The following is a 14678-nucleotide window of genomic DNA, read 5'->3' as shown; positions in this document are numbered from 1 at the left end:
TTCCTAAATTATTTTCTTTTCTGGACTGTGCCTGTGCGTAAAAGCTTGTGGGGTGTGTGTGCGCGTGTGTGTTGGTGTCCCGCTGAAAACATGGTCCAGCTGTGCTCTCGTCTTTGCGTGTCAAAACGAGAATGTTTTTGTGAGCTTTTGTCACTTTGTGTGCGTGAGTGAGCGCTTTTGTTTTTTCTTCCTCTTTCCTTTTTTTGTGTGTGTGTTGCCAACGTGTGTGCGTGAATACGCCTGGGCGCATGTGCGCACATAACCGCGTATGCATGCGTGTGCTCACGTTAGTGTGTGCGATCGAGACGGCGCTTCGTGACTGTGGCTTTGTTGATTTTAGCGACGATAAAGACCCCCTGTGGTGCTCAGTGTAGCGAGAGCCAACACTGAGATTCCACTCATCTGGACCCCATGGCGCACCACACATCACGTGACAAGTGTGTGTGTGTTTATGAGCGAGTGCATGAGTGTAGATGTGGGCATGTGCATGAATATTTGTCCATATGTGGAAGTTCCTTGACAACAGCACGATGTGTGTGTCTGTGAGAATGAATATGTTTCTATGTCTGTTTATCTGTGTGTGTGTGTGTGTGTGTGTGTGTGTGTGTGTGTGTGTGTGTGTGTATCTGGGTGTGTGCAGAAGAGGGATAAGGGAGGGGTAGCGGTGGTCACAAGGGATACAGGGAAGTGCAAAAGAGGGGGCAGAGGCGTGCAAGTAGCAGAGAGCAGAGAAGGGAGGGGGCAGACAGATCAGGGGCTCACTGTACTGTGGAGTGGGTGAATCACAGTGTTTGAGATGGCCTGTGTCTGGGTAGTGTGTATCTGAATGTTGGAGTAGCATAAAGGAATCCACAGTCAATCACTCACACACACGCACACACATATGCACAGATGTGCGCATGCAGACGGCAGAGGTTGAAATGATTAGAGACAGGAAAGTCAGGACAAAGTCAGCAGAGCAGACGAAGTGCAGAAAGGAGGGGGGACTTAACCATGGGGGTGGTGAAAGAAAAAATTAGGGAGCATGATAAAGTGAGGGCATGGAGGGGGGTATAATCCTGTGTTGCATGTTTGTCGGCTGACTGGCTGTCGTCCCGTTTGCCTATCTTCCCTTTCCTTGTCGTCCCTTCCCCGTCTGCCTGGTCGCGTACCTCGCTTGCTCCTTTGCGTGGAAGCAGGGAAAGGGCAGTGGCAGGGAAAGAATCACCTATGGCTGCCTCGACCGGCACTTGGCCATGCATCACATCACATCCAAACACAGGGTGAGGCACAGCACGGCACGGCACGGCACGGCACGGCACACACAACAAACAACTAGCCTGAGGAGCAGGCAGAAGACTGCCTGTGTCCATTTGGTTCTATGTGTGTGGGTGTGTATGAGTGTTTGTGTGTGTGTGTGTGTGTGTGTGTGTGTGTGTGTGTGTGTGTGTGTGTGTGTGTGTGCGTGCGTGTGTGGGGGGGGGGGGTCGAGTGGGAGTCAAACATTCAGTCTACTTGTCTTAACGTATTTTCTTAAAGTTAGCCACGTGTGTCTCCAGCACTGACTAGTGACTGTATACATTGCAGCTAGGTAGTTTTTCCCCTCTTAGCGTTAGAGGCACTGGAGAGTGAGGCCTCATTTAATCACATACATGCACACGCACTTTACATGTGTGTGTTCACAAGAAACTTGAGAAGCAGTGTTGCAGGCAAGAGATCTATTTAAATTGCTACCTTCGCTGCTGGGATGCCGTGGAGCCTTGAAATATATGTTAGACTGAATAAACCAAATAGTTATAACTCTGTGTTTACAAAGTAGAGATTTACGCATCAAGTTAAAACGGGTTTCACTGCACAACCTAGCTCTCACATAGAGATTCGTTGTCACTAAATATGTATTTACATCTACATCTATCACAGCTGCATAGCTCACTGAACCAACTGACAAAACTAACGTTAGCTGGCTAATGTACTGTAAGACCCACTTAGATGGAAGGGTGAAAAAACATATCTGACTGAAAGACACATTTTCTCCATGAAAATATATACACATATACAAAACCAAGCTCTACTTACTTATACAAAGGATTGTGAGTAGGTTTATTATATTATTTGACCCCCTAAAATTGTTTTTGGCCTGCATGTTAACGCCTTGTGAGGCCACAGTGACCTCCTGTTTGTTGAATGCTTTTGATTCAGTGTCACAACTGATGTTTCCTGGCAACTGATTAACACTTAAGACCACTAGTTAAGGCATGTCTTCAGTTTTAATGGTACAACCTGATTTAGTAAATCATTAGTCTGAAACTCTCTTGGATGCACACAATGTTACAGTAGCTCTTCAACAGCTGAATGCTAACAAAGAAGCCAGCCTGACTCTTCAGTAGCAGTTTTTTTTCCCCATTTTAACCTGTCTATAGACTTTATAGACTCCAATACACTACATACCAGACCAAGAAAACAACAGACAAACTGCATTATATTTTAATGCCCCCTCTCTCTTTCTCAGGGCTCTTTCTTCAGGGTTTGAAACGCAGACTGAGTGCAGACATGAGAGGTGAGGGCAGGACAGCAGGGCAGCCAGTGAAAAAAAGCCGCCGAAGAGAGAAGGGGGGAGCATAGTCTGTTACATTAATCAGAGTTAGCAGACAACACATGTGCTTCCGTTAGCCCCACTAGACCACGCATCACAACACACAGCTCAGCACGACATGGCACGGCACGATAAGCCAAGAGAGGCCAGAGGAGGTAACACTGGCTGAAATGCGTCTGTGTGTCTGTCAGCTTTGTCTGTCTGGGTGTCTTCTATTTTGAGTCTCTGTCCAGTTTCCCGGTGAACCCCGTACCTTTCCGAACACTTATCCCACTTTTGTGTTCTTCATTCATTCAGGTTTAAAGCAGACTAGATGACAGTCAGTGGAGCGGAGCAAAATGCAACCTCATTTAACCTCCTTGAGCAAGAGAAAACAAGTGCCGTCGCCTGCGGTGTTTAACACTGTGCTGCATCGAGGTACTTAATGCAAAGAAACTAAATGTATGCATGAGTGAAACAGAGAACACCTAATTCAGTTTGACTGTGCAAATAACTAAAGCCTTACCAAAACCCAAAGGCCATGCAGAACGGTAAAGTCGATTGTTAAAGTTGATTTAACGTTACAAGTAGCGCTGTTAGGTATGATCAGTCTGTAAGTGGTGCGTTTTACTTTTCTGTTGGACCCACTTTCCCTCATCGTGTCTCAAATTCTACTTCAGTACTGAGGTTTTTTTGTCTTTCGACAGCACCACAAAACATGCCAGGACGAGCTGTATTCAGCTTTCAATGTGCTTGAGTGGTGAAAGCAGTAGCCACGATAGTAGGAAATGATAGTAGGAGTGGTGGTGAATTCAACAGAGAGGAAGACTTCCCCATCTTCAGAGAGTGATACTGGCACCCCTTCCTGAAAACACAAAATATCTTTGTGAATATGATGGATAATGGAGGCAACTATCAATGAGTGAATGTGATTTTCTGTCTGTATGACTGTTAAGGAATCAGTGAACATGTTGAGTCTATGAAAAAAAGCCCTTGCTCTTGTCACTGAATACTGTCCATTGTTTTTTTGTCTGCTATGACACTCAGCTGTAACCTGACGTATCCTTACATGACATTGACAGGTTGAGGGCAGTTTCACCACATAACGGTATGTATGGACGTTAGACATGCAACGAACATTAAGAATGACAGTTTTCTTTTGTTTGTTTTTTTGTTTTTCTATTTAGGAATTGACCGTTTGGACACTTGATTAAAGCGTCTCTTTCTAGAACAACTACCACAACGGCTGACATAGCAACTGGTTCAGAAAAGCAACAGCGACCTTGTGATGACCTGTGGATTATCATGCAATATTGTCACTTTGTATTTCCAGGCTCTGGACAACACCCGTGACAATATTGCACAATAATCCCCCTGCTGTCTCTCAGTCATTACTTCAGATCAGCATTCACCTGATGAAACCTCCCCCTCGCCCTCCCTCTTAATCTCCTTCTCTTCCCCCAGATTTAAGACAACATACTGGAAAAGGCAGGAAAGGTGAGGAAGATGATGAAGAGAGAGGAGCAGAAGGAAGGGACCGGCTCTGACATACCCTGATTAGAGTGACCAGACAACACATTTGCTACCAGCAGCTTCCTGAGGTCATATTGAGGGATCAGGGATCAAGACGATAAAAAAAGGGAGGAGTGTGTCTGGTTTAAAACTATCCATTATTCAGGGAAAGGAGAACTGAGAGAGAGTAAGTGAGACAGACAGGGAAAGAAGAAATGTGTAGCATGGTGTAGCTCACTGGGACATGTGGCTTGTCTCTCCCCTATTTTCCTCTAGAAGACTCTGCCATGCTCACATTAAAAATGGATGGATATGGGGGGGAGAAGGAGAGCAGCAGAGAGCCCCTGGTTGGACAGTCAACAGTCAGAGGCACGGAAAGACACAACGGAGGCTCGTCAGGACGACAATGGACACCTTTATGTTGAAACAGAAACAGAGAGAGTGGATGTTTTTAGGATCAGACACAGCAGACTTCATTAGTGTTTCATTGCTGCAGCTTCAATAACTGAGTCTCCTGTGAGGCGTCCAAAAGAACACACTGTACTACTGTAGTTACTAGACTACATGAAGACATCTCAGCTTTCCATACTCTGCTGCCCTGTTGTCACTGCAATATTACAAGAACTGCTTTGCAAATTTCTTTTTCAAGAAGAAAGAGATTAAGATTATTATTGAAAGGGCCTTTTCCCTCAGTGGAGAACAGCTTTAGCTCAAGTATATATGTAAACAAATGCAGCTAAAAGCACTTTATAGGACGATCAAACAGTGAATCAGAGAGGCAGATGTAAGACAAATGTGTACACACAGGTCATAGTCATAAGTATGGTGCAAGAAATGGGCAGTTTTTAGAATATTTCAACACTGAAACAAACACATAAATGACTGGTTTGGACATTTTGTGAGTCAGCTTGAAATACAAAGATATTTTTACGACCTTGCAAAAAGAATGGTAACACAGAGAGGCTCAGCAAGCAAAAAGGTAACAGCTTATGAACAACTGCATTTTGGTAACTTAAGACTTTTACAAACATCCAACATGTCATGAAGATGTGACAGGCCGAGACCCTTTTGTACCTGTCCCATCAACATATAGAGGGCAGTGTGGTCAAAGCACGACGGACTGCTGCATCTGTACACCAGCTATCCTACATGTGAACTGTGACTGTTACATTTATTCTAAAGGTCTGATGTGATGGCATGTCTGCCTTCAAGACAGGAAAAGGTCAAACAGACAGAAAAGTGAAGCTCCACAACAACTGTTACATGGAGAAAATCACTATTTTTCAATTTACTATAAAATGTGCACAGCAAAGGGGACACCACTGCCTGACATTTATTAATAAAGTACAACAACATTAAATGTTTTACACAATGTGCCAACATCCCCCAACCAAACCTATGCTTAGCTTAGCTAAAAGATATTCTAAAGGCTTGTCTACAACCCCCCATGTGACTGTGGTAAATAAAAACAGAATACAATCATTTGCAAACAAACTGTTTATTGACAACAGTTTTCCAAAGTGGTCCTGAACCCATGTACTAATATCCTTTATACAATCATGTGTTCACAAAGTGGTGAACCTCCCTCCATCCTTCCTTGTGAATGACTGAGCCTTTCCAGGATGCCCCTTTCATACCCAATCATGATACTATCACCTGTTACCAACCTTATCAACCTGTTTACCTGTGGAATGTTCCAAACAGGTGAAAACATTAAATATATTGTCTTTGTACTGTTCTCAAGCACCTGCACAGCTGTCTGCCTACCAAAGCTGCAAAACTACCAGCTATTGTTTCACTTGCACATAACTCTAAAACCAAAGCTATTTTTACACTTCAAGTCTATGTTCTGCCGTTTTAGCACGTAACTACAGTGATTAAGTGTTGGACTCTGAGTGCTGCCAAAACGCGGCTGGACTCTGTACTGTGCCTGAATACATCCTGTGTAGACACAGATGAAGGACTGGGAACTGCTGCTGCTGCTAACATGATGCTTTCAGTGTGTGACTTTAACTCTAACATCAAGTCTATAAATTGAAGACCATCTAGAATGTTCTCCAATTACATTACAAAAGTGTCCTTCCTCTCAAGGTCTAAAACTCACAGAGAGGACTAGAAGAGCGCGCACACAGGCATACACAGTTCATACTCCGTACAGTTTTACCTACACCCCACGTTTCCAGACAGCAGTCAGTCATGGAGCCAAACCTGATCATCCAGTGTCACTGCTCTGTCAGCTGTACATCTACAGTACTATACCACACACAGAAAGAGAGTGAGTGAGACAGAAGTAGAAGTACCATGCTGCTGAGACACTGTAGTAGGGATGGAGCCTCAGGCTGAAAGACACTACAACATGAATGCACTGACTGACAAAATTCAGCACCTGCTAAATTATGAATGAAATCAGGGTCAGATAGGCAGTGAATGCATGCCATGACATATTGTGTGTATGTGTGTGTGTGTGTGTGTGTGTGTGTGTGTGTGTGTGTGTGTGTGTGTGTGTGTGTGTGTGTGTGTGTGTGTGTGTGTGTGTGTAGAAAAGGGTAGGTAAACACATCCCTTTTTAAGTGCCAGTGTTTAGGAGAGAGCTGGATGTGTTTGTATTCCAGCATGTGTATCTCTATGTATGTGTGTGTTTGTCTTCCTTTTTGGTCTTTCTGGTCTTATTCTGTTCATTTGTTCTCTATCTCTGAAGAGAATGAAAATGAAAATCTTTCACCTATCTCTGTTGCTCTCACAAGGGAATGCTCTCTCTCTCTCTCTCTCTCTCTCTCTCTCTCTCTCTCTCTCTCTCTCTCTCTCTCTCTCTCCCTCCTGTGCTCTCCTCTCGCTCTCTAATTATCTCTAAAGTGAACGTCTTGTCCTGTTACACTGTGTTTCAGAGCTCTTCACACACCACAACATTGGAGAAGTTAACAGGGAGTGTTGTCCCCCTTGTCTCTGTCTTTCTCGACTTGCTTTCTTGCTTCTTCTCTGTCTCTTTCTTCCCCCTCTCTCGGAGGTGAACGTCTTGTCCTGTTACACTGTGTGTTTGAGCTCCTCTCAGACTGTCACACTTGAGAAGTGAATAGCTAGTATCAGCACCTCGCGGAGAACAAGAGGTGCTTGGCAGCAGCGTGAAGAGACTGCGGTGTACTCTGTGCTGCACTGAAAACAACTAATCGGTCAGTCGCATTTGAACCAGAGCACTGTGCTAGGAAACAGGGAACACATCGTCTGAGTTAAAGTGTCTCTTTTACAACTTGGAGGAAAAAAATCCTGCCAAGTAAAGAAGGACAGAAACAGCTTTGTTTTTTGAGTTTTGGTGGCAGCAACAGACAAAGGCTTAGCGCCCCGTCGTTGCACTGGCACAGTAGGGGTGCTGACACAGAGGCCTCCCACAAAAAACGTTTCATTTTCTGCAATGCAATGCAACGTCATGCAGCAGCACACTGCGCTGGCCAATCAAGTAAGTGTGAGGACAAAATCCTGGCAGACTGCTTTGCAACATGAACAGGATGTTCTATTTTTCACCTCGTGATCTTTAAAAGAGAACATAATATGATTGCTGCCATGATAAGAGAGACCCCTACAGAGTACAAAAATCCTGTCTCACAGTATTAGAAACTCCTGGGTGGTGTTCTGGCATCTGAGTAACCAAATTAATGGCTTTTTTAATCAAACTGGACCTGCAGGATCATATTTCATCTTCTCACTGGTACCTGTAGCAATATGCCAATGCAGACCCTCACACCTCTAACGCAGCGCTATTTTTAGTCTGACCACCTGCTTAGATAGGCAAGTTTGAGTTGACTTTCAATTCTAAGACCATCGGAGAATGGGGGGAGCAACTCTCTCTGGTCTCTGAAGTGCTTAATGTGCCCTTGAGAAAGACAAAAAAAAGGGACTAAAGAGAAATGGGACTGCATTCACATGACACAGGGTGAACCTGAATAACAGCATGCATTCTCAGCCTATTTATGATCAACTTAAACTCTACGCAGATTGTTTTGAGGAGTCAAAACACAGAAAATATTCACATTTAAGAAGCTGGAATCAGAGAAATTTGACCTTTTTTTTATCTTTAAAAATGACTCAAAACAAAATTATGAAGTGAGTTGGTGGCAAGAGGCAAGAGCTGCACAGCTGGCTGGTATAGAAACTATTTTAATTTTGTTAAAAAAGAGAAAATGTGGAATAATGGATGTCACTGTGACATGTCACAGACATGTGAGGCACATTGATTTTGGTGAATTACTTACTATCTTTAGTAATGCCCCAGCATGCACAGGACAGAAGACAGCATGGACAAGACTCCCAGATTCTGCATGTCCAACACAGATTCATACCTAACAGAAAATTAGAAGTTTTCAACTCCCAAACTAAGGAAATCTACTGTCTAATGATATTTGCAGTAGTAATATGTATTTTCATGTGTATGTCCCAGTAGCTGTATTTCAGCTACATCCCCGTGTGTGTACACATATAATAAACATACTGTTGGCATGAAACATCAGTGGAAGTATGTGTGTTTCTGTGCCCGAGTGTGTGGGTGGGAGGCATGGTGTGTGTGTAACCGCAGCACCCTCCTCCTAAGCAGCCCACCATTAAACCTTGGTGCCAGCCCTCTCCCAGCACACCAGGATTAACAGCACTTAAATGGGCCTGTTAGTACACCACCTCCTCTTTGCCTCCCACGCCGACTAGTGCACATGGTGCTGCCCACAGCTTTGCGCCTGCAACGCACACTGCCTCTGTTGTTTTTTGTTCTCTGCTCGCCCCCAGCCACCTAAGCCTCCTCCAATAAATGGTGCTGAAGTGTACGCAGCAGGGGGCTAAGCCCAGAACATCCTCTATTTTACGGACCTATTGGAATCTGAGTGGATGACAGGGGCAGGAAAAGAGGGAGGGAAGGAGGGAGGGAGGTAGATCCTGAGACCGAACCAGATGGATGGGCTATGATGAAAATGTCAGTCTCTCCCTCCCTCTCTCATTCCTTGTTATTGTCTCTCCTTTTTCCTTTCCTCTGTGTCTGGTTATCACATGCCCCTTGTGACAAATCATAAACAGAAGGGCTGAAACAGATGCACACACACACAAACACACACACACACAAACACACACATGCAGTGGGGAGAGGATGCCCACCACAAAAATCAATAAATAAAATGGATGCAGAAAGATAGACGGACGAACGGAAGGATGGGAGAATGGACTCTGTGTGTGTGTGTGTGTGCGTGTGTGTGTGTGTGTGTGTGTGTGTGTGTGTGTGTGTGTGTGTGTGTGTGTGCGTGCGTGCGTGCGTGCGTGCATGCGTGCGTGCGTGTGTGTGTGTGTGTATGCACGCACACGTGCGTGTTTGTAGGAAACTTTCAGGGGAAGCTGGGGGGATTTAGTCTGTACATGGGCATGTAAAGGCCACCCTCACATAATACCAGGGGGTATATTGTTCACAGCTATCTACTGGCCTCAATGAGAAATTCCAGAAATTACTAGAGAACACCAGACAGACGAACTGAGAGAGACAGGAAGAGAGGGCAGAGCACAGAGCCTCAGAGATCCACTGAATAATCTAACTACTACGCTCTGTGCTTCACTATATCCAGCTGGTCACAAATGACAAATATAACTGATAACGTGCAGCAGCTAAGCACATTTAAGGGTATTTCCAGTTGGTTGCTTTCGCCATCAGTAAGAATGGCTTGAAAAATACTGAGAGCTGAGAACACAACAACGCTACAGCAGTGTGTCAAGTGTGACAGCACCAGAAATGTGCAGTGGGACAATCAGGCAGGTTGTAAACAAGCCAAGAGCAGGGATGTGCCATATCATATCGTTGTGTCATATTAACAATTGTGCAACTGGCTTATTTATGTCATGACTACGCAGCAGCAGCACACATTGCTAAAACTGAAAGTAACTTGGAGGCTGGCTCCACTGTGTCCCAAAGATATATATCAACCTCTGATTTAGCTCCAGTGGCAACAATTCATCAATTACAAGGTATCACAATGCAGTTAAGTGGGAAAAGATGGAAATTTGGGAAAAGGTCAGTCACAAATTTTACTCATGTCATTATTATTACAAAAACACCTTGACTGTAAAAGACAGAAAATGATTAGCTTTAGTTTTCCCAGCCGATAAAGCAGCCAGCTGCTCTGCTGGAATATTCTGCAGTTCTAATGTGGAAGAAATGATTTATACAAAGGTTACTATTGTATGTGGAAATGAGGCCAATTTGGCTGGGTTTTCCACAGGCATGAGAAATTAATTAACATTGCTATGGACCGAGGTAGAAAACGCTCCATGTTTTCTCACACACGTCAGGATAGCAAGTAAAACTACACCCATTGGCAAAAAACATTTTCTTATTCTAATTACCTTGCTTTGTGCACAATCACTATATTTTTTTTATGTAAGGGCATATAAAAAACCTTTTCAAAATGTATGGTGTTATTTGAAAAATGATTTAGCAACAGCTTTAAATTCAGTTTCTGGAAAACATGGTCTTTGGAGAAAATGATTTCCTTTGACAGACGAAGAATACGCTGGTAGTAGATACCCTTTGTACTTCTTGTTTGAAAGGAACAGCAAGAAATAGTCCCTGCGAATTCATATTCCAAGCATATGGCATATCATATGGGAATATGTAACTGCCACCTGACATTGACAAGGATATAAAGCAACACGCCATCGTTACCATGTTATTTCCTGTGTGCTTTATCTTAAAACAGATGGAAGATTAAAAGAGGAAACAGAGGCCCATTTCTCGTTCAAATAATATGGATTACTGCAGCATATGGAGCGAGTGCAGCGTTGAAACCCTGAGCAAGATGTAGGAAATATGTTGTCAACACATTTGTATTTCTGGGCAGAAAAAAAAATCACGCTTGTTAAGAACATATGTTGTGTTAATATGGTCTTTCATTAACATGTTGTTTTGAAAGGTAACATGTACACAGTGTGGTCCCAGGCTAAATGCATGTCTGCTGAAAATGATTTCCTACTGGTTCTAATAGGTTTCAGATATGATTCCAAATAAAAAATCACAAAGGTACCAAAGGTTTGCAGGAATATGATTTCTGAATCACTGCCTACCTTTTTTTTATCTCTTCAGGCAGTGGGTAGATTGGAGAACAGTGAAGAACCATCTTCATTTCCATCTCCCCCTCCTGCTCCGCCTCCATAGATCTCTGCCTGTCTCCTGGAAACAAGTGGAAGACCGGCAGAATTAGCTATACTGGAAATGCTGTGCAATGTGTGTTATGGATTTTCACTTGGTGCTGCAAACTAGGGCTTAAATGGCCACTTCCAGAGAAGTATATTATGTGTGTAAAAACAAAAACATGCAAACTAATCACTCTAAAAATAAAACCTTGATATCAAAATATCTCTGCCATCCTCAGACATTATGCTCTACTTGATATTATCCAGGAAATTTCTTTTCAGGATAAAAGTGGGGGGTACTTTTAACTGATGAATAGCACTTAGCCTCTGAAGTTGATGTAAGGGTAAATCCCTTAGCGTGATGGCCACCATATTAAACCCATTTGCCGTACACTCAATTCAATAGATTAATCAGTCAAGCTTATGGCATTAAGCTTAGAGACTGTAGATTATGGCATTTCACAGCTGAGGGTATTTTGACTTCACAGCCATACATTAGCCTGTCCTCCACAACAGGGCAACACAAGATTTAACTTTAAGACTGTATTCAACCTTCAAGTGTGGGAACAACCCCCAAAACAAAGTTCTAACTCTTTTTGTGCATCTTGGTGTCAATCAATGAAGAAGGCGAGAGTTTAACTATATAATGTGCTACAGTTTCAAATAAGTAAAGAAAGAAAATTATTTGTGTACCCTGTGCTCTCCGTTTTTTCAGTTGCTTCAAACCAGGGAAAGTTCAGCTTTCCCCCTGCAGTGTAGTAATGGCCACTGAGGAACAGTCAGTGATGTGGCCATGGGTGCAAGGGGTTGTGCAAGGAGAACAGTAACGCAAGCCAAACCCAGCCTCTGTCCATCTATCTGTGTGTGCACACTTTGAGGGCATTTATCTATCTGCTCACCATTAGTGAGGGGAAAGCATCACGCCAACTCAACACTTGACATCAGATTAAATACCTCTGGCTAACTTAGGGCCAGAGGTCACTCCTACAGTATCAGATGGTCCCCTGTGCACGGCTGCATGCCAGACATTAAATGCCCTCACAGACCATCAATGGGAAATAGAGTGAGAGGACACATGGGAAGATGTACAGCACAAACACAGCAAGCACACAGACATAACACACATCCATCTATCTAAGACCTCATGCAAAGACTGGCAGGTTTAACTTGATACACACACAAAAACATTCAAGCACTAGCATGTAAACAAGCTTGTGTACTCCCTCTGTTTATATCACACTCACACACCAGTGCAGACCCACAAATCCTGCCCAATCAAAGAGCAGGCTTCATGCTCATGCACGCTAATAGCCTGATTGCCCCCCTACTGTCTCTACTCTCTGCATTTAAAACACAGCAGAGATCCTCAATCGCTGGCTCACACAACGCAGATAAATTAGTAATGCCCTGTGACAGCATTAAGCAGGCCTATCCTTTCAGAAGGACGCAGATAGAAAGGGCTGATTTTGCATGACAACTGTTCCCCCGTGACATTTTGTCCGTTTTAGCCCCGATTGAACTATTAATCAGTCTAATGTGAGAGAGGCAAGCTGTTCATAAACTCATCTATTCTGCATGGACGCATACTGGAGTCGTGAGAGAAAACAACCATAAACATATAAACTCATGAGGGCCCACTGTTCAGCACGAGCACAAATACAAGCACGGAGGGGCTACGAGGGAAGGGAGGACCCAAGATGAAGAAATGTCCCTAACCCACCTCATCCTGAAGGAAGCAGATGGAGTTGAAATAATCTGAGTTTACTGATCCACATGATAATTGTTTGTTTAAGGAGTTGAGTAGCAAGAGGTCTTAATATAGCAGTATTTAACAAATAGGCCCCCTTCCTGAAAATGAGGTATGGGTAATTGATAGTAGCAAGAAAGAAGTTCACTGACACAATCAAAGCACATGTTTGCGTGGTTGAAAGCATACAGTCCAAACATGCATAACAAAGTGGCTTGTAAGCCTATTTACCACAGAAGAAGCAGGCATCGTGAACAGTATCTATCATAAGTTAGGGCGAGCATTGTGTGAGAAAAATAAAGGAAACTGAGTCAAACAACATTTATGAAGTTACGCAAATCTCAAAAACTGACATAGCTAACGTTAAGTTAGCTAACCATGTAAACAAATCAGTGCAGTTTCACGTAACTTTTACCACAGCAGTCCTACAAGAATGAGGCTTTCTGATGTGACCTGAATCGACTTCTCAACAGAATGAACCTGTACCAACTCATAGTCAATAGTCTCCTTAGGAATGAAGGCGAAAATAAATCAGAAATACTAAAAATTGGGTCTGATTCTTCTTGGCCTTAGCCATATTTTGGCTGTTGTTATGACGACGACGCAAGCTTTTTCACGTAACCACGCAGTGTACACTGTCCGGTGACCGTCAAGTTTTCCAGCATTAGCAAAGGAATTGGCTTCCTATCAAAATAAAAGCATTTCAAGAAAAAAAAATGATTATGGTTAATTGTAATCTGAATAATCCTTTGTACGCAAATAATGACATTTCTTCAATTCAGCAAGTTAAAAAATATTAACACTTTATATTTAGGGTAACAATATTCACCATTCAATAGCTGCTTATTAGCATACATGTTAATACGATATTGGCTTTGTATTTGTCATTATAAAGCAGTTATTCGTGCCTCATTCTGGGAGTTAGAGCTACTAAAGGTTAGAGTTAGGTTATTAAGATTGTAATTTATGGACATCAACTTCCTTACTTACAATCAATAAGCAGTAATTAGAAGGTTAATGAGGGAAAACTCTCTGACCAAGTAGTTTTAGAATATGGTTGTGCACAATAAGACATTAATAAGTGCTTCATAATGACACATGAAGAATATGCTTCTAATATACATAGGGTGAATATACGTACCGTATTCCAAAGTATTACCAATAATAATAATAATAATAATAACCTTACCACAACCACCTGAACCACCTTCTGTCTCAGAGGATGGAATCGTCAGCAGGTAATGCTCATCACTTCAGTTTTATGCTTTGGTAGCTGAAGGTTTCACATGGCAGGACTGCCATTGACCAGCCAGTGACATTCCTGTGGGTGTATGATACAACAGAGTTGAAGGAGGAGGTGAGGAGAGTCAGTGAAATACAGGAAGATGAAAGTGATATTGATCCTGTCATGTGTCTTTATAAATTCATGATGTAACATGAGGTAAACGACTGACATTTCCAAAATGTCTGAAGCTTCCCAGAAGCACACACACTTACAGAAAATAGAGCTGGCTATAATATATTTTGTGAGAATACGTTTAAAGAGCTTACCTTTAAAATAAAGATCATTTTGGAGGTTTGTAAAAATAGACAAGGAATAAGCTGTAGAATGTACAACATGCAGACAGACAACGCCTTGAAGTCACATTAGCTGAGCTCTGCCTGCTCGCATGCATAGGTCACACTCCACGCTCTGTTTGGGTTGTGTGCATTTAATTC

Source organism: Chaetodon trifascialis, chromosome 9, assembly GCF_039877785.1.
Source record: "Chaetodon trifascialis isolate fChaTrf1 chromosome 9, fChaTrf1.hap1, whole genome shotgun sequence".
NCBI lineage: Eukaryota > Metazoa > Chordata > Actinopteri > Chaetodontiformes > Chaetodontidae > Chaetodon > Chaetodon trifascialis.
Note: the sequence above shows the minus strand (reverse complement) of the source record.